General features: G+C 50.2%; 1 pseudogene; it reads left to right on the top strand.

Moving 5' to 3' along the window:
- LOC116755148 lies at positions 1-1018 on the top strand (annotated as a pseudogene).
- The last annotated feature ends 20957 nt before the right edge of the window (positions 1019-21975 follow it).

The raw sequence follows: 21975 nt of genomic DNA, 5'->3' as shown, positions 1-21975 counted from the left end.
ATGGAGATTTGGAAGGAAACCCCACCCCCAACTTGTGCCCCTGGCAGCGGGGAGTGGAACCATCCCCCTGATGCGCCCACCTGTATGGAGCATCAGTTGGAGGCGGTGTGGTATCGGGGCATTCCTGCTGACGGCTTCCAGCTTGAGTGGCCTCTGCTGGGCTGGCTCCCTCTGGCTTTTTAGGGACCATTGTGCTGTCCGCAAGGAAGATTTCTGCTCCGCTGGAGTCCAGACGGAGGCTGGAGTGGCTGACCTCACTTGGGTAGGGGACAGAGGTATCCTAATGGCTTCCACTTCAGGTGCTGTTGAATTGTGGGAGCTGGATGAGAATGAGACACTCATTGACAGCAAGTTCTGCAAGTATGAGCACCATGACATCGTGTCTGCAGCGTCCCAAGCTCTGGCACACAGCGGTTGGTGGTAGCAAAGACTTCTGCATCAAGGTTTGGGACCTTGCTCGGTAGATGATTCCGAATTCATACCGAGCTCACTCTGGGCAGGTCACCTGTGTTGCTGCCTCTCTACACAAGGACTCCGTGTTTCTTTCGTGCACTGAGGACAGTAGAATTTCACTGTGGGATATCCACTGCCCCAAGCCAGCATCACAGGTGGGCTGCAGTGCCTCTGACTACCTTCCTACCTCCCAGCTTTGGCATCTTCAGTGGAGTAAAGTCTTTGTCTTCGGTGATGAGAATGGACTGTCTCCCTTGTGGGCACAAAGAGTGCAAGCTGTGCCCTCAGCTCAGCTGTGCGTTCCCAGTGTTTCACTGGGCTGGTGTTCTCCCCACACAGCGCTCCCTTCCGGCCTCTGTCAGTGAAGACGGCTCACTTGCTGTGCTGGACTCAGGCATTGCCGAGGGGTGTAGAAGCTGAGCCCACAGAGACTGTGAGAGATACTACTCTGTCCCTGCGAAATCACTCCCTTCTTACCCCAGTGGGCTGGGACCGTCAGGTCACCCACCATATCGTGCCCACAGAACCTCTCCCAGAGCCTGGTCCTAAGAGGGTTGCCAAGTAGGTTGGATTTCAGACAAAAAGCAACCCCCCCGTGAGTATCCACTCCCTTTGCCCCTGCCCTCTCAGTTTGTGAGACAACACAGGAGCCTTATACAGTACGTTGATACGTCAGACCTGTGCAGTTAATAGGCACTGTCTCTCAGCCTGGGGCAGGCTGGATTCTGGGGTCCTGTAGTCAGGGAAGAAAAACTTCCTTGAACATGGATATGTATGTGTGTCTGAGTGTGTGTGTAGATACATAGCTGTTGCTGGCAGGGGGAATAAAAAAGCCATCCCACATCTTTCCCTAGACCCAATCCCCACCCCACAATGTTAATAAAAGATTTTGTTTTTAAAGAAAAAGGTTGTTTTCCTTTTTTTTTTAATTTTATTTTTTTAATACAGCAGATTCTTATTAGTTCTCTATTTTATGCATATTAGTTCATATATGTCAATCCCAGTCTCCCAGTTCATCCCACCACCACTACCACCACCACTCCACCCCACCCCACCCCCGTTTTCCCCCCTTGGTGTCCATACATTTGTTCTCTACATCTGTGTCTGTATTTCTGCCTTGCAAACTGGTTCAGCAGTACAGGAGATTTTTTTTTTAAAGCAAGACGTTATTTGAGAGATTTTGTTTTGTTTTGTTTTTTGGGGTTATTTGGCCACGCCCTGCAGCATGTGGGATCTTAGTTCCCTGTCCAGGGATCAAACCCACGACCCCTGCATTGGAAGTGAGGAGTCTCAACCACTGGACCACCAGGGAAGTCCAACAAAAGGTTTTTATGCTTCCCATGTAGCTGTGCGTGAGGAATTGGCCTTGTCTGGATGAGGTATGGGATGTGGGCATCCCTGGATTCTTGGAAGCAGCTCATAGACTGCTCATAGGGATAGGAGCAACTTAATTTTTTTATAGAGCTTAATTCACCTTTATCATGTGCTTCCGTTCACATCCAGCCCAGCTCACCTTGAGGAAGAGCCAGCACACTCACCACAGTTTTGCTCATCTCCTTGATGAGCCAGAAGTCCACTTTCTGGCTGAATAAGAAGTTTGGCTGGCACCTGTGTAATGCCCACCCCACACCCCCATGGAATTATGTATATGAGAGATGAGTGTATTTCTGCCACAGACGCCATAGAACAAAGTTTCAGGATGGAGAGCTTAATGGCATTTCAGTTAAAAACTGACACAGGCTTGCATAGGAATGTCTGCCATTGTCCCACCTGAAAACAGCCTGGGGCCTGAGCTTTTTTGCCTCTGGGCCTCTGTCTCTGGATATAAGAAGACTGAATGCTGTTTTGGGGGACTCTGAAGATTTTAAATGTGGCATCAGATAGAGAATCAGAAGTACCAGTCAGTGAAATAAGCAGTTGATTCATTGTTTTAAAAAAAGGAAAAAAAGATGTTTTCTTAACACCATTGAGAGTGGCTCTGTCAGTGGGTGTCCCCCTCCTCAGAAGTCACCTTCTTAGCAAGGCTCCTGGGACCACTCAGCCTAAAGTGATCCACTCGATCACTTTATTTTCTTCATGACATATATCACTAGCCGAAATTATCTATTCCCTCATCTGTTCACTAGTGTCTTGTTTGTCTGCTTATTAAACTAGCCACGAGGCAGTTTAAGCCCTAGGACAGGAGGAACTAATGCACCACTAGCACCTAGCATACAGCTCCCCTCACCAAACATTCATGGACTGTGTGCCAGGCAGAGTCCTAGGCCCTCAGAGTACAGCAGTGAATAAAACAGACAAAAACCCTTGCCCCTGTGGAGCTTACATTCTAGTGGGGAATGAATGAATGAATGGATGAATTTAACTACCTCCTGTTGTTGGACATTTAGGTCATTGCTCCTTAAGCTTTCCCCCTGCTTTACCTCTCATATAACCAGGAAATTTCTTTAAATTCTCACATTTGATCATTCAAATAAATGTAAAGTTTGCATTCCATGCAGAGTGACTAACTTACCCTGTTTTGCCTGGGACTTTTCTGATTTTAGTCTTGGGCAGACTGGGACAGCTGGTCACCCTAATTCTTTGCTCGACTGTATTCATGATTTCTTCTCAAAAAACAAAACAGCTTTATTGAAAGATATTCCACATACCATAAAATCCATTTGTTTTAAAGTGTACATTTCACTGGGTTTTAGAACAATCACAAGGTTGTGTGATCGCCACCACTATCTAATTCCAGAACATTTTCAGCACCCCAAAAAGAAATATTGTACCCGTTAAGCAGTCACTTCCCATTCCTCTCTCCCCACAGCCCCTGACAACTACTGATCTACTTTCTGTCTCTATAAATTTATCTGTTCTGGACATTTCAAATAACGGAATTACGTGGCCTTTTGTATAACAGTCTTCTTTCACTTAACATAATGTTTTTAAGGTTCATCCATATCATAGCATGTATCAGCACTTCATTCTTTTTTATTGCCAAATAACATTACATTATACGAATAAAGCATTTTTAAAAATTCTATTTGCTCAACAGCTGACAGACATTTGTATTGCTTCCACTTTGGGGCTCTTACGAATGATGCTGCCATGAACATTGATAAACAAGTTTTTGTGTGGACATATGTTTTTATTTCTCTTGAGTACATACCTAGGAGTTGAATTGCTGGGTCATATGGTAGCTCTGTTGAGCATTTCGAAAACTGCCAAACTGCCTTCCAAAGTTGCTGCACCCTTTTCCATTCCTATCAGCAATGGGTGAGGGTTCCAACTGCTTCACATCCTTGTCAACACTTGTCATTGTCTATATTTTTTATTGTGGCCATGTGGTGTGATTGTCATGTTTGTTTGAACACAAAAATTAGGTTTGAAATTACTTATCACCAAATAAAGTCGACCCCCTTGGAATGTCTCCCACGTCAATCATGTGCCCCGGAGAACCCCAACAGACCTCTCCGGAGCTGTGAGGACAAGGGCACCAGCCTGATCTGTGTGGGTTAAAGTCATTTCCAAAGTTTTGATATTGTAAACAACACTTTTTGATAATAAAAAAAATTTACTTTGGGGACTTCCCTGGTGGTCCAGTGGTTAAGACTCTGCACTCCCACTGCAGGGGCCACGGGTTTGATCCCTGGTCAGGGAACTAAGATCCCGCAAGCTACACAGCATGGCAAAAAAAAAAAAAGTTAAAAACATTGTTTGATTACTAGTGAAGTGGAAATTTTTTCACATTTATTTTTTGTATCATTTATATGTATTATTATTTATATTTTTCATATATTTTTATTTGTATTTCTTATTTGGTCCCAGAATAATCTTTTCAGAAGAAGAATCTGATCACACCCTTGTTTAGAACTTTAAGTGGCTCTGCACTGCCCACAGAATAACGACTCACTCTTACATCGGACCCTGCCTGTTCCTCTGGCCCCTTTTCACGTCCGGACAACGTGCAGTTTCCAAAAAGAGTCCTTCCATCTCTCTCCTGCTTTTGGCAGTTTGTGGACATCCCCTCCCTCTGGATGACTTCCAGGCTCGCCACCACATGTCTGATGGAATCGTTTGTTCATAGGACCAGCTTCCTGGGGACACGAACTCTGCAGAAGGGCTCCTTAGTTAGGAAGCACCCTTTGATTGGTTTAATGCTCTGCTGTCACCGTTTTGAAATTCTTAATGATTTTTTAACAACGGGTCTCACATTTTTATTCTGCACTGGGACCCGTCCATTATGTATGTAACCTGTCCTGCTTGTTTACCTTCTGCCTCTCACACAGGTTAATACATTCCTTGACCTCAGAATCTGTCTGTGCCCCTCTGTGCCCCCAGTGCCTGGTGGAAGCTGAATAAATGAATGCCTAAAATGTATGAATAAAATGAATGAATGAGGGCTTCCCTGGTGGTGCAGTGGTTGAGAATCTGCCTGCTAAGGCAGGGCACACGGGTTCGATCCCTCGTCTGGGAAGATCCCACGTGCCACAGAGCAACTAAGCCCACGAGCCACAACTACTGAGCCTGTGTGCTGCAGCTGCTGGATCCCGTGCACCTAGAGCCCATGCTCCGCAGCAAGAGAAATCACCGCAGTGAGAAGCCCGCGCACCACAATGAAGAGTAGCCCCCACTCGCCGCACTGAGAGAAAGCCCGTGTGCAGCAACGAAGATCCAACGCAGCCAAAAATAAATTTGAAGGAAGGAAGGAGGGAGGGAGGAAAGGAACACAGGAAGGAAGGAAGGGAGGAAGGAAGGAAGGAAAGAAGGAAGGAAGGAAGGATGGAAGAAATGCACCTGTTATACCTTGAGGAATAAGGTAGGAGGAATTTTCAGTGTAAACAGAAGTTGAAACAACATTCCCAGTAGAGGGGACATGGGTGAAAATTCCCCATAGGCAGGAAGGACAAGGAGGCCCTGGGAAATGTGGTTGCACTGGCCTCAGCTGAACCCCCAGGATGTGGGGGAAGGTGCGTGTGGGGGGCAGAGGCAATGGCTGGTCCCCAAAGGGAGCTCTTTCCCTGAATGGGGGCAGGGAGAAAGCCCTGGAATCCAGAAGAGGGGGTGCTAATTAGTGCCCCCAGAGGGGTCTCTCGTGTCATTGGGTGGTGAGAGAGGTCAGTCCAGGAAGTCAAGGGGAGCCAAGGAGGACAGTTTGGCTCAAGTCCAGACCACCAAGGCTGAGCGATCTTAATGACTCCAATCAAAATGCCTTTGCCACCACTGGGACAGACCTCAGGTCTCTGACCCAGGGGTCAGCACCTCCTGCCTGGTGCCCCATCAGAAATGTCTTCTCTGGGCCCCAGGTCCTCCACCCCAGCCCACCCTTGGCCCCCTTCCCCGTGGCAGCTGGATAGTCCTCAGGGTCCCAAGACCAAAGAGAGGTTAGAATAGGCCCCAGCCATGGGTGCCCCAGCTGCCTCCAGGGGCAGGAGATAATGACCTCTTGGGGCTTATGGGCGTAGGGCTTGGCCCTGCCCAGCACAAGGGAAGCAGCCCAAATGTCTGCAACCTCCCTGCTCCACGGAGTTTAATGTTGCCAATCTGGGTCCATCTACTTCGCCCCTCACCCCCTGCTACTTTCTCTCCTTTACTCCTGACCTCCCAGCCACAGTGGCTTTCCTTCCAGCCCTTGATAAGTCAGGTTCATTCTCACATCTCAAGCAAGTGCATCTCACCTTTGCACTTGCTCTTCTCTCTGCCTGGAATGTTCATTCCCCATATCCAGGCATGTCTGCCTCTTATCATCAGGCGGCCCCCAGCTCAAACACCACCTCCTCACTCAGGAACGCTAGAAGTGTCCTCCCCAGCTGGATGCACGGCCAGCCCTTCTCTACCCCATGACCTTCTTTAATTTTCAGACTGCCTGGCTCAGAATCCTACCCCAATTATCTACTAGCTGGTGCAAGTTACTGAACCTCTCTGTGCCTCTATTTCCTCACCTATAAAATGGGGATAATAGTAACACATGTCATTATGTTGTTGGAAGGAGTAAATGAGATGACACAGGCACATAGTAAGGCTCCATAAAGGGTAGCCATTGTGACCATCACTGTCTGCCCACCCCAGCTCCCCTTGAGAGAAGAAACTGTCTGCTTGCTCATAGCTGCAACCCCAGGGCCTAGAACAGTGCTTGGTACATAAAAGCCACTCCAGAAATATGTATTGATCTGTTTGTTTTCTCCTGATATTTTGCCCTTTTCCTACTCTCCTGCTTCCCATGCAAGAGAAACTGTTCAGCAGACTAAAGCCCTCCCCAGGCTGGAACAGGAGAAAGGATAGAGACAGTGGTGATGGCAGAGACATCACGGGCCCTGAGAGGGCCCTGCACGTTGCAGCCAGCCTCCAAAGGGGGACCTACCAGAATGACCCCCAAACCAGAGTGTGACCTCCCAGCTTATAGGGGCTTATAAGAGGCCCCATAGCATTGAATATATATTCAGGTGTTTTAATTTGACATATTTAGTGAGAAAATCTTCAGTGCCAGATCCTGTACTGGCCACTGGCCACACAATAGCATACAAGACAGACACAACCCTTGCCCTTGAGGAAAAATTCACAGCCTAGTCAAGGGCACTGATTAGTAAACAAACATTCACACTCCCGTCTGAACAAGTACAATTGGCCATAGCAATGCTGAACAAGTCATAGCCATAGCAATGATGGAAAATGAAATATCAGAAGGGAGGTGACATGTGAGTTAGGGTTTCGAAAGGTGAGGATGAGTAAAACAGGTACTGAATTCTTCTAAAATTAAACAATTTTTCCTGTCACATTGGCTACGCAAAGATAGCGATCTTAGTGATAAGTTCCGCTTTTCCCTGGGAAAGAGGGACAAGCAAGTTGTGATGGAGACTGAAAAATCTGACAAACAAAAAGGGCTTCTCCTCTGGGTGCCTGGGTTGAAAACAGGCATCTACAGACTGTGATAAGTGGGGTGAGTCTCAGACACAGAGTGGGGAGGCAGAGAGGGGCTGAGGTCAAGGGTCAAGGATGTCTGTTGAGCACTTAGTAATAAAAAAAGAAATCTCATGTTTTGATATGAAGGAATCAAAATGGCCCTGCCAAACTGGCTGCGTCGATGTGTTCTTGAATTTGACAGAGTCACTGTTTCAAGTTTCTTCCTCTGCTCCAAGGCACAAACCAGGTCAAACTTTCCCACGGCAAACAGCTTCACCACAGACTCTCCAGTCATGGGGCCTCTTCTGTTGACAATGTCCCATAGGGTGCGTTTGGATGGAGACAAATCCAGCAGTGCGCCAGAGCTGGCTCACACCAGCTTTCAGGTGCCAGTTGCTAAAGTTTGGGGAATTTTGCAATTTCAGGCTGTTGAACAGTCATTATTAAAAATTAAATCGTAGAAATTTAAAATTGAGATATTAAATCATGGATAAACAACAAGGTCCTACTGGATAGCATAGGGAACTATATTCAATATCCTGGTATAAATCATCATGGAAAAGAATATGAAAAAGAATGTATATATATGTATAACTGAATCACTTTGCTGTACAGCAGAAATTAACACAACTTTGTAAATCAACTATACTTCAATTAAAAAAGGAAATATTAAAATAAAGATAATACTCAAAACTCACGACTTCCTACTGATTTTACTACATTTTATTATTCTCTATTCTCTCGAGGTTATCTGCATCTATTGTAACTGAGTAGGAGAACTTTGGCAATAATGAATGATGTACTTCCACACACCTCTTCCCACCTCTGCTTTGTGATATCACGTTGGTAACTTGAAGTCGGCCAAGGTGGGAATTGGCAAAAGTCACAAACCGGGCCTTGATTTGCTGTTTTGTTGACTTTCTAGGTTAAAGAAAGTGATGGATGAAATATTAACAGTGTAAACTAAAGTGCTGAAGCTGAAAGAGGTTTCCGTTTAATGAATATATTTATAGGAGAGTGGGTAGTATAACAGCAGATCACATATCAGATTTAATGACAATAAATTTATGGGGAAAAGAGTTAGTACAGCAGACTAGAATGCAACTCCATTTCAAATTTGGATTGAATCGCAGCCATAGGTTGACTAGACATGCAAGAGTTCAGCAAAAATTAACAAAAGCCTTCTGGAGAATCAATTGACTATGTGGGATCTACAATCAAGAGTTCCTACATTGTGCAGTTATTTGTAAATTGTGTTCTACACATCCACTTTATCAGTAAAATTTATAATAAACATATATGTACATATGTATATAATGTATACATTTGGATTTCTGAGGAACCAGTTGTCAAATATTTGCTGGCACACCATTGGACAGCCCAAGTTTGATAAAGTCCTTTGCAAAGCACATTTCTGAAACCAGGCAAAGGTCTCGTGTGCCGGCAGTGCAGAAAGATCAACTCCGACAGCGGGAGTTGGCAGCAAAGTAAGGGTTTATTGCAGGATGTCAAGCAAGGGGGTGGGAGATAAACCTCAGATCCACCCCAACTTGGTCTCTGAGTTTCGGGGTTTTTTTTAAAGGGGAAGAACAAAGAGGCTCGGATTAATCATCGCCTAGTGACGGTGCTGTGACATCTCTTAATTAATTATAGTTTCAGAAGTCAGGATGTCTCTGGGTTACGATTATCTGGCCAGGTAGTCCATGGCTGGGGTGGGCGTGGGGTGGGGGTCTGTTAGCTCATCTGGCTAACAACCAGATGTTTCTGGAGAAGCCAGGTGTTTCTGGAGAAACAACCTGAATTTGTACATTGATGATGATATCTTACAGCAGCAATTTTAGTACATTAATGATGTTACTGACAACAGCAAGTTTAGTCATCTGACTCTGGTTGATGAGTGTTCAGTTAGCACAGGATCGAGGTCAGAGGGGACAAGAAAGGGAATAAAATTTCAGATAGAGAGATTAATCATAAACTTGGTAAGGGAACTCGGTGTCATTTCGTCTCGGGGAAGCCCTCTCCACTGTGGGAAGCATTTTCCAAACAAAGAGACAGATGACCTCGTGCTTCCATTGGGGACACTCCCAGGATACAGATAGCTCTATGGCTTTGGGATCTGTCATTTTCAACAACGACAATAAAACCAACACATTCAGGGGCTTTGTGGTACTTTTCTTTGCCATTTTCCAGTTTAAACTTAAATAAGGTTATTGGACAGCAAGGAACAGCAATTTCTCAGGCTAACTGACATGACAGCAGGAGTTATCCTAGGGATGCATGCCGGGGAGGAAGAGCAATTGTGGCCATCAGTGGGAGGGCCAGCTCCCCTCTCCCCCCACATATCCCTTCATCACTACTTCATTCTTCCCTTCCCCTGTACACAGCTTCCTTCCTCTTTTCTTTTGTGAAAACAGCAGTGAAGGTGAAGGCAGCTGGTTTACAGTCAACAAGTTTACCTGCTCTTAGGTCAGAGACCAGCCGCAGTGGGTTGACACGCAGATCCACCATCCCCAGACAAAAGATCTGATTGGCCGGCTTGGAGCAAGTAGACATTCCTGGACCAATCAGTCATGGCCAGGGGTGTGGAGGAGCGGGACCAAGGATTCAGACCGGGCCTCAAGGATCACATCGAGTGGGGAGGGGCAACTCTGAGAGAAGGAGGGTAGGCATGCGCTGGGAAGACTCTCCCGAAGGTCTAAGCTTTTTTTTTTTTTTTAACATTTTAAAAAATTTATTTATTTATGGCTGCATTGGGTCTTCATTGCGGTGCGCGGGCTTCTCATTGCAGAGTCTTCTCTTGTTGTGGAGCACAGGCTCTAGGTGCGTGGGCTTCGGTAGTTGTGGCACGCAGGCTCCTAGTTGTAGCATGCGGGCTTCAGTAGTTGCGGCTTGCGGGCTCTAGAGAGCAGGCTCAGTAGTTGTGGCTCGCGGGCTTAGTTGCTCCGTGTCATGTGGGATCTTCCCGGACCAGAGATCGAACCCATGTCCCCTGCATTGGCAGGTAGATTCTTAACCACTGCGCCACCAGGGAAGTCTGGTCTATGATATTAAAGGAGGCCAGTTGGATGAACAGGACTTGCTGACAGGGCAGGTTTCCCTTCATTCCAGTTCGTGAGAAAGTCTTCTAGATAACTGGCCACCATGTGGACTGTCCATGATCCAACCATGTACACAGTTGTCAGTGAAAATGCCTTCATTACATATATGACATTTTTGTTTCTGAAAAGATAAAAAATGAATATGTCTCTAGCTCATATATCTTCTAAATATTAAGACTGTAATAAAGACAATCTTCTGTGTTTCTGCAGTCTGCTGACCATCCTGGGACTCCTGGGGTTGTCCATGGATCCCAGTCAAGGTGAAGCTGCATTAATCATCTTTTTTCTTCATTTCACAAGAGGCCCTGCGAGGTCTGGGTCCACAGTGCCTGATACATTCCTGGTCCAGCGCCATGGCAACAACCGACAGAGAAGGCTCTCTGGAGCAGACAGCCTGGGTTCAAATCCCAGTTCCCTTTCTAGCTGTGTGATCTGGCAGGTGACTCAACTTTTCTGCGCCTCAGGCTCCTTATCTGTAAAGTGGCCATAACTTACAATACCTCTCATAAAGTTGTGAGGATTAAATGAGTTAATATTTATAAAGTGTTAGAAGTGCCTAGCACATGGTAAATGTTCAACAAGTGTTAGGTATATTATTATTGGCATTTCACTGTCAGCTGCGTCCCTGCCGGCTGGCACGCATAATGGGTGGAGGAGTTGGCATCGCCCTCTCCTCTATCATTCACCCACAAGCCAGCAGGCAGGGTGGTGTGTGTAAGGGGGCAGTTTTGTTGAGTAAGAGGGAGAGATCTCGCACCCCAGATGAGGGGAAGCTGGACCTGCCCAGCTGAGAGGGGCTCTGGCTGGGTGTGAGGCTCCAGGAACCCAGGGGCTGGTGTAGTTAGTTGTGTGTTTCTGGAGGGAAGGGAGCGTGTGCCTCAGTGGTGGTGGGTCTAGGGGGTGCGGTCAGCTTCCCTGCACTCACAAAGGCCTCACTCTTGGTTTAATGCTTGCTGTCATCACCTTGAAATTCTTAATAATTTTTAAACAAGGGGCCCACTTTGCACTGGGCCCCACCAATTATGTCACCAGTCAAGGGGCGGGGCTATGTGAGTAGGTGTCTGGGTGTGTATGTGAGGTCACATGCAGTTGTGTTACTGACCCAGGTTCCTGGACTGTTTCATCAATAGAAATGATAAGAGGCCAGAGATAAGAGAAATTCAGGCAAGGCTTTATTGGGACTCATGCTGCAGCAAGAGGGAGCAAAGGGACATCCCTGGTGGCGTAGTGGTTAAGGATCCACCTGCCAACGTAGGGGACACGGGTTTGAGCCCTGGTCCGGGAAGATCCCACATGCCGCGGAGCAACTAAGCCCGCGAGCCACAACTACTGAAGCCTGCGCTCTAGAGCCCGTGCTCCGCAACAAGAGAAGCCACCACAATGAGAAGCCCGCGCACCGCAACAAACACCCAATGCAGCCAAAAATAAATTATTAATTAATTAAAAAAGAAAAATAAGAGGGAGAGAAAACAAGTAACATGTTCCCTTGGTCGCTCCCTGGGGGCGGGGGTTGTGGGGTTGAGGGGGAAGGAGCTGGTCCTTTAAGCGGGGTGAGGGTATGGGGGGGTTCATGGGTCAGACCAGAGTGGGGCTTGGGTGGTCTCCCCACCCCCTTGGTGGAGCTGTGTGCAGGGATCATGCACAGCGCCCTGCTTTTGCTCCTGACACCTCAGAAGTAGCCATTGAGTTTTTGGTCTTTTTGTATCTTGCTGTTTATAATTTGCCCCAACTGCAAGCATGTACACTGTTATTTGTTTCTTTGTATTTTGTTGCTCCAGGAGACGTTTGTACAAGTGCAAGCGCTGCAGCAAAGGGTCCCAGGACCCAGGTCCCAGGTCCCAGCCTGTGCATGTCTCTTCCTCTGGACTTGGGGACTAGAATGCTGGTCTTTGCAGGAATTCCAGAAATTACAAGGCAGTACTCCACCCCACCCCAGACACGGGGAATAGCCTCTGTCTTCAGTTCTTCCCTGCACCCCTCAGCCCAGCCTCACCCCCCCCCAATCAGGACCCTTCTGTCTCTGCAAAACCCCAATGCCCCACTGCACCCCTCGCCCTGCAGGAAAATAGGAAAGGCAATGGAAGCCTCCCAGATCACCAGCCCCAGGGAGAGAGGAGAGGAAGCCATGCTAGCTGGGCTTAACACTGGTCACCACAATGTCCACACATGTCACCTCTGTCCTCCCTGACCCCAGGGATCAGGGAGGAGTCAGTCTCCCCGCCTTCCCGGATTGCTCCTGTACCTCACAATCAGGGCTTCTTGTGAGGAAAAGAGGAAACGGGCAGTCAGGAGTCCTGGTTCTGGGCCTGGCTCTGCCCCCAGCCCATTCTGGGACCTTGGGCAACTGGCTGCCCTTCTGTTGGGTGTTATGACCCCTAAGGTCCTTTTGGCACTTGTATCCTTCCTGACTCTCAGGTTCCCACGGCTGATGACAGCCATTCCCAGCTCTGCAAAATGGAACCCTGGCCCTGGGCCTGCTCCAGACCCCTGTCCCGGTCTGACTCCAGAAATTCACTGAATCCTGGATCTGGGAGCACCTGGTCCCCTTAGACAGATGGGGAAAGCGTGGTCCTGAGAGGGGACAACACACACCAGCTTAGTGGCAGAGCCCAGGCTCAAAGTCAGTCTTCCTGCCAGCCCACCTCACCCCCTCCATGCCTCTGATGCCACACCCACCATCACTGCCTCTGAATTCCAAGCAGGATTCCATCTCTCTTGGGAAACTCAGCATGACAGCACAATCTCCAACCCCACCCCCATCTTTCCTCCAGTCACAAGTGACAAAGGGTTTGAAGATATCACTGCATTCATCCCTCATTGTACAGACAGGGAAACTGGGACCCAGAGAGGGGCAGTGGCTGCTCCAGACCACTTAACCTGCTGGCAGGAGCCTCCTGACACCAAATCTTGCAGTTCCCCTTCATTTCCCCCCTCCTCATCCTCCTACTCAGGACTCCAAACCCTGTTAAGCACCCAGAGGCCCTGGAATCTGAGGGCTCAGTCTGGGGTCCCTCCCTCCAGCCCAGGGACCCCAGAGGGAACTACTGTGGGTGGGCAGGGCCAGTTCCCAGTGAGCGAAGGGCAACCCGGGGAAAGGCTCTGCCTGCTCTTCGCCAAAGCTGCTTAGATACTCATCTGCCCACCACCATCCCCGCCCCCACCCCCAAGCTGCAGAAAGAACAGGCAGGCCTGCCAGGCCCAGAGATCCAAGTGTCCATCCTGGCACTCTTTACACTGGCCTTGCTGGCCCCCTAGAGCACACTAGTAGATTCCAGGCCCCTTCCTGGCTTCAGCAGTGCGGCTCCCTTTTGCTTGTTTCACCTCCTGGACTTCCGCCTAAGAATTCGTGTGAAGGCGGGATTCTCTGTGTACAATGGCTCTCAAACCACAGTGCCCCCTCGTGCTATTCAGATGGGGAGAGTGGCCCAGAGGGCATGTGCTTTGTTCCAGGTCACAGAGCAAGGCAACAAGGGCTCCTGGCCTGGGACCCAGTCTCCTGTCTCCCAGGGCACCTCTTTCCTCCCAGGGCTGCCTTTCAGATCTTCCCTGAAGCGGAGTCTGGTTGGGAGGAAGGGGACTTCACGAAGGCTTCGGGTGGGGCGTGAGTCAACCAACGAGCTCTGATAGCTGACCTGTTTTTGTGGGGGCCTATGCGGTGTCCTGGAAGGGGACAGAAGGATGAATGAGGCACAGTGCCTGCCCTCAGCAAGCTCCACATCTGGGCCTGAATATGGGGAGAACGGGTCCCTTCAAAGCTAACTCTAAACACCTCTCCACTCACGCTAAGCTTCTCATCCCTGCTCACGAGCCCTCAATCTTACCCCTCTGCCTTTTTCCTGCAGTTGCTATATCTTCTCCCCACTCCTCCCTCCCACCGCAATCTTTCTAGGCTCTTCTCCTCTCCCTCCCACATCAGCACTTATCTCACCCTGTTTCACAGCCAGTAGCCTGGGAAAGGGAACACAGGCCAAACGAGGGAGAAGGTCGGTGGCACAGCAGGACGGAGCTGCAATGCTCCGCCTTCCCAGGAGGGGGCGCACTGTCGTCCGCAGCAACCCATCCCTCCAGGTGCTCAGCCTTGCAGGTGCAACCAATTCCAGAGCCAGGACTGACTTCTAATCTTCACAGTCACACGGCAGGAAGGTAGGAATAAGTGATCCCCAGCTTCCAAATGGGAAGACCCAGGTCAGGAGAGGGGCAATAATGGCTGGAAGCCTGGGGTCACACAGCAGCTATGAGTCTGATCGCTTGAGCCCTGCTTCAAGGGCCCCTGACTCAAAACTAACCACCTCCTGGTTCTGGGAGATCTGCTCTCCTGAGAGTGGAAGGGGTTCCGGGCTGGACTGCCTCCGAAGCTCCTGGGTCCAGGGGTATTTTTCCTTGGGCCACGTATTCTCGAATTCCCTCCAAAATTGACCTTTCTTTTCCCAGGACCCCCATGCCCTGCTCCCAGCATTCTCTGCCTCAGCTAAACCATGGGGTTTAAGGGAAGGGGCTAAATAATCCTGGGTGCCCTAGCCATACATAAGCCCCCATGGGTGCCTCAGTTCTGCCAGGGGACTCAGGCAGCACGTGTCCCCAAAACAACCCCTACTCTCAGAAGCCAAAGACAGTTCTGGGCCTCGCTATGTACCAGGCTCCACTCTAACACTTGGTGTGTTAGCTCATTGTACCCTCAGGTGAGGTGAATGAGGCACGGAGAGGGCAAGTAACCTGCCCACACGGCTGGTAAGTGGTAAGGCAGGACTTGAACTCAGGAAGTCCGATTTCAGAGAGAGGCTTTTAACCACTGTGTCAGAGACCTCTGGTCCCCTGATATCCATTCTCTCCTTTTTCTAGACCAACAGGCAGTCCAGAATAATGACCATGTTCCCCAGACTCGCTTGCATGTGGATGTGTGGCTAATTTATGGCCAAGAGAGGAGACGTGTGCACCTGCCAGGTCATGCCTTTCATTTGGAGAGGTGTGTCACCTCCCCTTTTCCCCTTCCTGCTGGCTGCAGGCGTGGGTGAGCAGACTGGGACAGCTGCCACAGCCTCCTAACCAGTCTCCGGTCCAGCCTCCACGAGAGCCAGAAAACTCTTCCCTTAACACAAGTCACATCATGGTGCTGCCCTGCCCCAAACCTTCCGTGGCTCCCCATTCCTTCAGAAGAAAGGCCACCTCCTCCGTGATGGACAAGGCCTTTTCGTGTCTGGCCCTAAACTATACTCCCAATCTCATCACTTGCCACTTCTATCCTCTGCCCTCCTCCCAGATGAATCAGCAGGAAAATCTCATCTTTGCTTAACTATCCCCTCTTCCTCTGCCTTCCCAATTCCTCTCCCCACACACAGCAGACTCTGAGGTGCTCTTCAAGACTCTGCCCAAAGGGTATCTTCTATGTGAAGCCTTCCCTGGCCCTCCTGGCAGAACGAGCAGCTCCCTCCTCTGGTCTCCCACGGTCTGTGTACAGCCCCCTGGGACAGTGATAGCTGTTCTGCATTGTCATCTGTAGACGCATCCACTTCTCCCATCTCTCAAAAGAGTGAGAGTCAAATGTGAGATATCTGTTGGTTGTCAGTACCCTGCACAGGGCCAGGCACCAAGTCAGTGGCGGTGAGTGAGAGGGAGAAAAGGACACTCTGTGTGTGTGTGTGTGCGGGGTGGGGGTGGGGGGGCGTCTACGTGGGTGACCTGAGCTGGCTGAAGGCCCAGGCAAAGGAGACAAGGAGAACATCTAGAAATAGCCCTATCTCAGGGCCCAGAGCAGGCCTGGTGCCCAGATAAACTGACCCTGAGTGAGGAGACGGGAGCCCAGGGTGGGTGGGTAGGAACGAAGAGGTGTGGCTCCAGCAGGCTGCGGCCCTGCTACCCTCTAGGCCCTGACCGCCTGTTGTCGGGTGTCCTGGCACTCAGATTTCAGTGACCCCCAGTGACCAGTGGGTATTTCAGGCTGGTGCTCAGCATCACCTGCTCCCTTGGCCCCATAATTGTAGGGCAAAGGGGAGCCTGCCAATCTACCCACTAAGGAGGGGCTGGGTTGGGGCAGAGATGCTGGAAAAATTTGTCCTCTCCTCGCTCTCGCCCCACCTCACCCTCTTCCCCACTTGGAAGTTCCCTTCCAGAACCACCAACTGCCAAAGCTTGAAGGATTAAAGAGCTCGTCTGGCCCAACCCCCAACATGGAGTTGGGGACATTGAAGGGAAGAGACTGGCCCAAGGTCGCAGAACAACACAGGGTGAAGATGGTCATGGGGAAAGGTAATGTAGAATAGTGGTTAAGCCATACAAACTCTAGAGCCAGTCTGCCCGGGTCCGAGTCTTCACTCTCACGTGTAAACGGGTGACGGGGACAGTATCACTGGGTTACTGTTAGGATTATAAGAGTTGAAAGACAGAAAACTGTTAAGTCCAGCACTTGGCACTTGGTAAGGGCTGCATCGATCTTAGCGATCATTTTCTGCACCACACTTTATAGCATACAAAGATTCTCAACACCCACAATCTTGTTTGTCCCTTCCAACAACCCCGGAACAGAGACTGACTGGCCAAGTTCACACAGCTGGTATCATATCTCTCAACTGCCTGCCAGGGGTCTTTCCATATCAAGCCCCCTGCCCCCGACAGCTCATACACTGGTTCATCACATGGAGAAGGTGACATGAAGAGCCAGCCCTTGGTTCCTGACGCCACCCTGGGCTCATCTTACCCCTGCACTGGACGATCCCATTGCGGGGAAGACAACCTTGCTCATCCGACATCCCTGCTGATTCTGTCTGATCCCAGCCTTCTAATTCTTGGTCTTGCCACCACTGAAGCCTAGAAGGGGAAATCTCTCACCGTGGACTCCAGTCCTGGCTGTCCCCCAGCCAACCCAGTCCTTCCTGCAGATGACTCTTTCCTTTTCCTATCCAGTGTCTCTGTTTACTACAGAGCCTGGGGATGCTACCCCCCACTGACACCCAGCCAACACCAAGATCCCAGGCCCCTAAAAAAGCCCAAGCCAGGCTGACAGCCTTGGCTCTGTGTCTGCTTCCTGGAACACGCCTGGCCCCAGACGCTTCAGGCCAACACCAGCTCCCTGCCAGGCCCCCTGCCATGGTTTGCCAGCTCTCCTCACCTAAGGATACACAAGCGGTCACGTGTCCACACCAACAAGGTTCATTGAGCCTCCTGGAGCTACCTGAAACTTTCCAGAATCTTAGGCAAGCTAGTCCTGAATGAAGTGTACTCGAGGGAGTGACCATTGAACCATCTGTTTGGTGCCAGGTCACATGGCACACGAACGTGACCCAGAACTCAGGGTGGTATGAGGTGCTGTTTTGTAAGCACAGGTTTACCTTTCTAATTATACCTTACTTAATTCCAATATCATCTGTAATTTTTCAGAGGCAAATTTTTCATTTGATAGAGGAGTAGTTTGGGGAAGGAGCCAGGGGCAGCCCCAAGTCTGGGATCTGGTCTGATTATTTCCTGGGAACCGCCCTGTCCCCAAAGAGACTCAGGCTACACCTACGTGCCCAGAGGGCGATTCTCCCCTGAGAGTACTTGGGTCCCCACTCTACACCGGAAAACGGCCCTCAGGGATGGAATGAGAAGGAGGACAGGAGATGGGATACTTTGGCAGGAAGAAAGTTGAGAGCAGTAGACAAGGGCAGGGGCGGGGGAGGGTACTTTTCAAACAGAGAGAACACTGATGAGGACAAGTGGCTTTCTTTGCTGAGAGAGACTACTTGTCGCCTCTACAAATCCATGCCCAGCCCTGCACCAGGCCCTGTGGGCACAGCGGGGAGCCCTCACAGGGTTTCTGGTGTAATAGGAAGACAGACTCTGAAACTAATGGACCCCATGAAAACAGGACAAGTGCTATGACAGGGAGATTCAGGGCTTCCTGTTGGAAGGGAGAGCTAGGCTTGAAAGCTGAAAAGTGAACAGGAGTTAATTAAAAGAGTAGGGCCGGGGAAGGAAGAATATTCTAGGCAGACAGCAAGCGAGAAACACGGCACCCCTTCAAGGCACAAAAAGGGCAGAATGGCTGCAGCGTAGAGAGCTTGGAGAGGCAGGTGGGGGCCAGAGCACGGGGGCCGTGAGGCTGTGGTGAAAGGGGTGTGGGTCTTGCACTGAGGGTCAGGGGCAGCCAGGGAAGTAGGCTGAGAAGAGAGACAATTAACCTTTGTGCTGCATTCCCTCACCCTGCTTCTTTATCTTCCCAGAGTCCTTAGGAGGTCGGCTGGGTGGGGACTGTGTTGTGCTTTTCTCAGATGGAGAAATGGAGACCCAGAGAGATCATGATTTGCCCGAGGTCACACAGCTAGGAGGTAAGTAACGGGGGCAGGACCGCAACCCAAGTGAGTCTCACTCCAGAGCCCCTAAAGCTGCGGAGGTATAGATAGATTCACTCACTCACTCGTTCACTTGCACATTCAATATGCTCATTCACTCCTTCAGCATTCAGTAGTCATTCATTCATGCCTGCTATCTGCCAGGCACTCTTCCTGGAGCAGGATTTCAGTAATAAATTGGTCTAACGAAACAGATGAGACAAGGCTAAAGAGTTTGGGCTTGATTCCGTCAGCAACAGGGCGCACAGCCGGTTTCTGGGAAGGAGGGGTGACTGCCCTTCACTAGGAGCTGCCCTCACCCACCCCACCCCACACGCCTCCCTGTAAGGAGAGCCACTGTTCTCCTTCCAGGGAGCATTCTGCCACAGGCAGCCGTTTCGCAGAAGCAAACCGGTGTTGAGCAAGCCTCTATCTTTTGCCATCATTTGTTCTCTCAGACCCACAGCATCTAGAACTCTGGGGGAACGAGGAAGCGATTTCCTAGTGACAGAAAGAACACTCCGTTCCACCCACTGTGGCTGCAATCCCCGCACACTGTGAGCTCAGGGGGCGCAGGGCTGTGTCTCTCCTGTTCTGTCAGTGGGTCCCCACAGCGCTGGGCATAGGAATGCTCAGTTTATTTGAAGAGAAAGGGAGAGATGAGGAAACTTCTCTGCAGCATCTGAAGGCACTCAGTGACGTCAGTGAGGAGGAGATATATTTGGATCCTCTTCTGTTGGTTCAGGGTCTCGAGGGGCCTTGGCTCATTCTTGGGCACTGCTGGGTCAACTGCCCTGGGGAGGGGACCCGGAAGGGAGAAGGGGGTCACCATTCATTGTTAGGCTTTCCATATGTTATCTCTTTCAATCCTCATGACAATTCGGAGAAGTAGATGGCCTACCTCCATTTGGGAGGAAAGGAGCCTCAGAAGGGGGAAGGCACTTGCTCTGGGCCTCTAGCTAGTAAGTGGCAGGCTTGGGATTGATTGATGATTGATTTTTGGCTGTGTCGGGTCTCAGTTGTGGCACACGGGATCTTCGCTGAAGCACGCGGGCCCTTCACCGTGGTGCACGGGCTTCTCTCTCGTTGTGGCGCATGAGCTCCAGAGCGTGCGGGCTCTGTAGTTGCAGCAGCGGGCTCTCTAGTTGCTGGGCATGGGCTTAGTTGCCCCACCGCATGTGGGATCCTAGTTCCCCAACCAGGGATGGAACCTGCGTCCCCTGCATTGGAAGGTGGATTCTTAACCACTGGCCACCAGGGAAGTCCGGCTTGGGATTTAGAACCAGGACTCTTTCCAAAGATACTGCTTCTGAATAGAACATGCACCAAGGGAGGGGGGAGGGTGTGGCGAGAAGGGCTAAGACTTGATTCCCTGGCAGGCAGAGACAGAGAGCCCCACCCCCTTAACTAACCAAAGAGAAAAACTCCCAGTTGCAGGTATTGGGAGTGGGGTGAGGGGGGTCAGCATCCATAGACTTAGCCCCTGAAGGGGTAAAGGGAGGTTTCCAAGTCCCTGGGTCAGCGGACCTCCAAGCTCAGTTTCTTTGGCCTCTACCTCTCATACCTCCCCCGCTCCAGCGGCACATCCCCTAGTGGAGGCGTCCAGATGGCAGGGAGGTCCAGGGAACAGCTGAACATGCTGAGTAGGCCTCCCTCTCCCTGCCTCCCCATGGCCCCACGGATCATCCGGTGCTGCCAGCCCATCTCATTGGCTCTCTCCTGGTTACTCGTCTCTCTATCTTTCCAGCCTGTGGTTGCCGTGGAAACATAGTACAGTGACATCACTATAGGGTGAGGGCTGGGGCGGTACTGCTCTTGGCAGGGACTGGTCTTGCTGCTTGCTAGATGTTAAATCCACATCTGGATCTACCAAGGGCAAGAAAGGGGGACAGGAGAAGGAACAGGGCTCACATTCCTTCCTCTTGCCCCTCTTTCCCCAAAGGTAGTGAGCATAAAAGGGCAGGGAGGGTGCAGGTAATCAGAGGGATGAGGAAAAGGCTGCAAATACCTAGAGGGATAAGGATAAAAGTCACATGGAAAGGAGATAGGGTGCGGCTAGGCGTCAACTTTGGTGAGCCAGGTCTGAGCGTGGTGGGGAGATGGGGTTAGGGCAGCGAGAATAGTGGGTCTGGGGTTTGTCTAGAGTTCCTCAAAGCACCATGCTGCTCAACTTAGGCAGGGCCCCAGAGAGGAAGCAAAAGGACTTTCTGGGGCTTCCCTGGTGGCGCAGTGGTTGAGAATTCGCCTGCCAATGCAGGAGACATGGGTTCGATCCCTGGTCCGGGAAGATCCCACATGCCGCGGAGCAGGTGGGCCCGTGTGCCACAACTACTGAGCCTGTGCCCTAAAGCCTTCGAACCACAGCTGCTGAAGCCTGTGTACCTAGAGCCCGTGCTCCGCAACAACAGAAGCCACCGCAATGAGAACCCGCGCACAGCAACGAAGATCCAACGCAGCCATAAATAAATAAATTAAAAAAAAAAAAAGAAAGTTGCTATTTAAAAAAAAAAAAAAAAAAAAAGGACTTTCTGCAGCGTCCCCCTCAGCCCACCCTGAAGATCTCTATACCACTTCCTCACAGCCACAGCGGTTTCTAATCCTGTCTTAGAAATAAGAAAGCTAATTAGAGAAGCAAAGCAATCTGCCTTGGGTGGCCCAGCAGGTGAGAGGCAGAGCTGATACCAGGTCTTAGGAGCCCTGCACTATCCATGGAGATAATAACAGGAGCAGTAGCAAGCAAACATCTATTCAATCTACCTTGCTCAGCATTAAAAAAAATTTTTTTTTTAATTTATTTATTTTTGGCTGCATTGGGTCTTCATTGCTGCACGCGGGCTTTCTCTAGTTGCGGCGAGCTGGGCCTACTCTCTTTGTCGTGGTGTGTGGCTTCCCGTTGCGGTGGCTTCTCTTGTTGTGGAGCAGGGGCTCTAGGTGCAGGGGCTTCAATAGTTGTAGCATGCGGACTCAGTAGTTGTGGCTTGCAGGCTCTAGAGCGCAGGCTCAGCAGTTGTGGCGCACGGGCTTAGTTGCCCCGCGGCACGTGGGATCTTCCTGGACCAGGGCTTGAACATTGTGTCCCCTGCATTGGCAGGCGGATTCTTAACCGCTGTACAGCATTTTAAATGCATTATCTCATTTGATCTCCCAATACCTCTATACGGTAAATATTGTCATTTCCTCCATTTTCGAGATGAAACTGAGACTCAGAGTGGTTTAAGTGAGCTGCCCACAGCCACGGC

This window comes from Phocoena sinus, chromosome 1 (genome assembly GCF_008692025.1).
Source record: "Phocoena sinus isolate mPhoSin1 chromosome 1, mPhoSin1.pri, whole genome shotgun sequence".
NCBI lineage: Eukaryota > Metazoa > Chordata > Mammalia > Artiodactyla > Phocoenidae > Phocoena > Phocoena sinus.
Note: the sequence above shows the minus strand (reverse complement) of the source record. Positions and strands in the feature narration are given on the sequence as shown.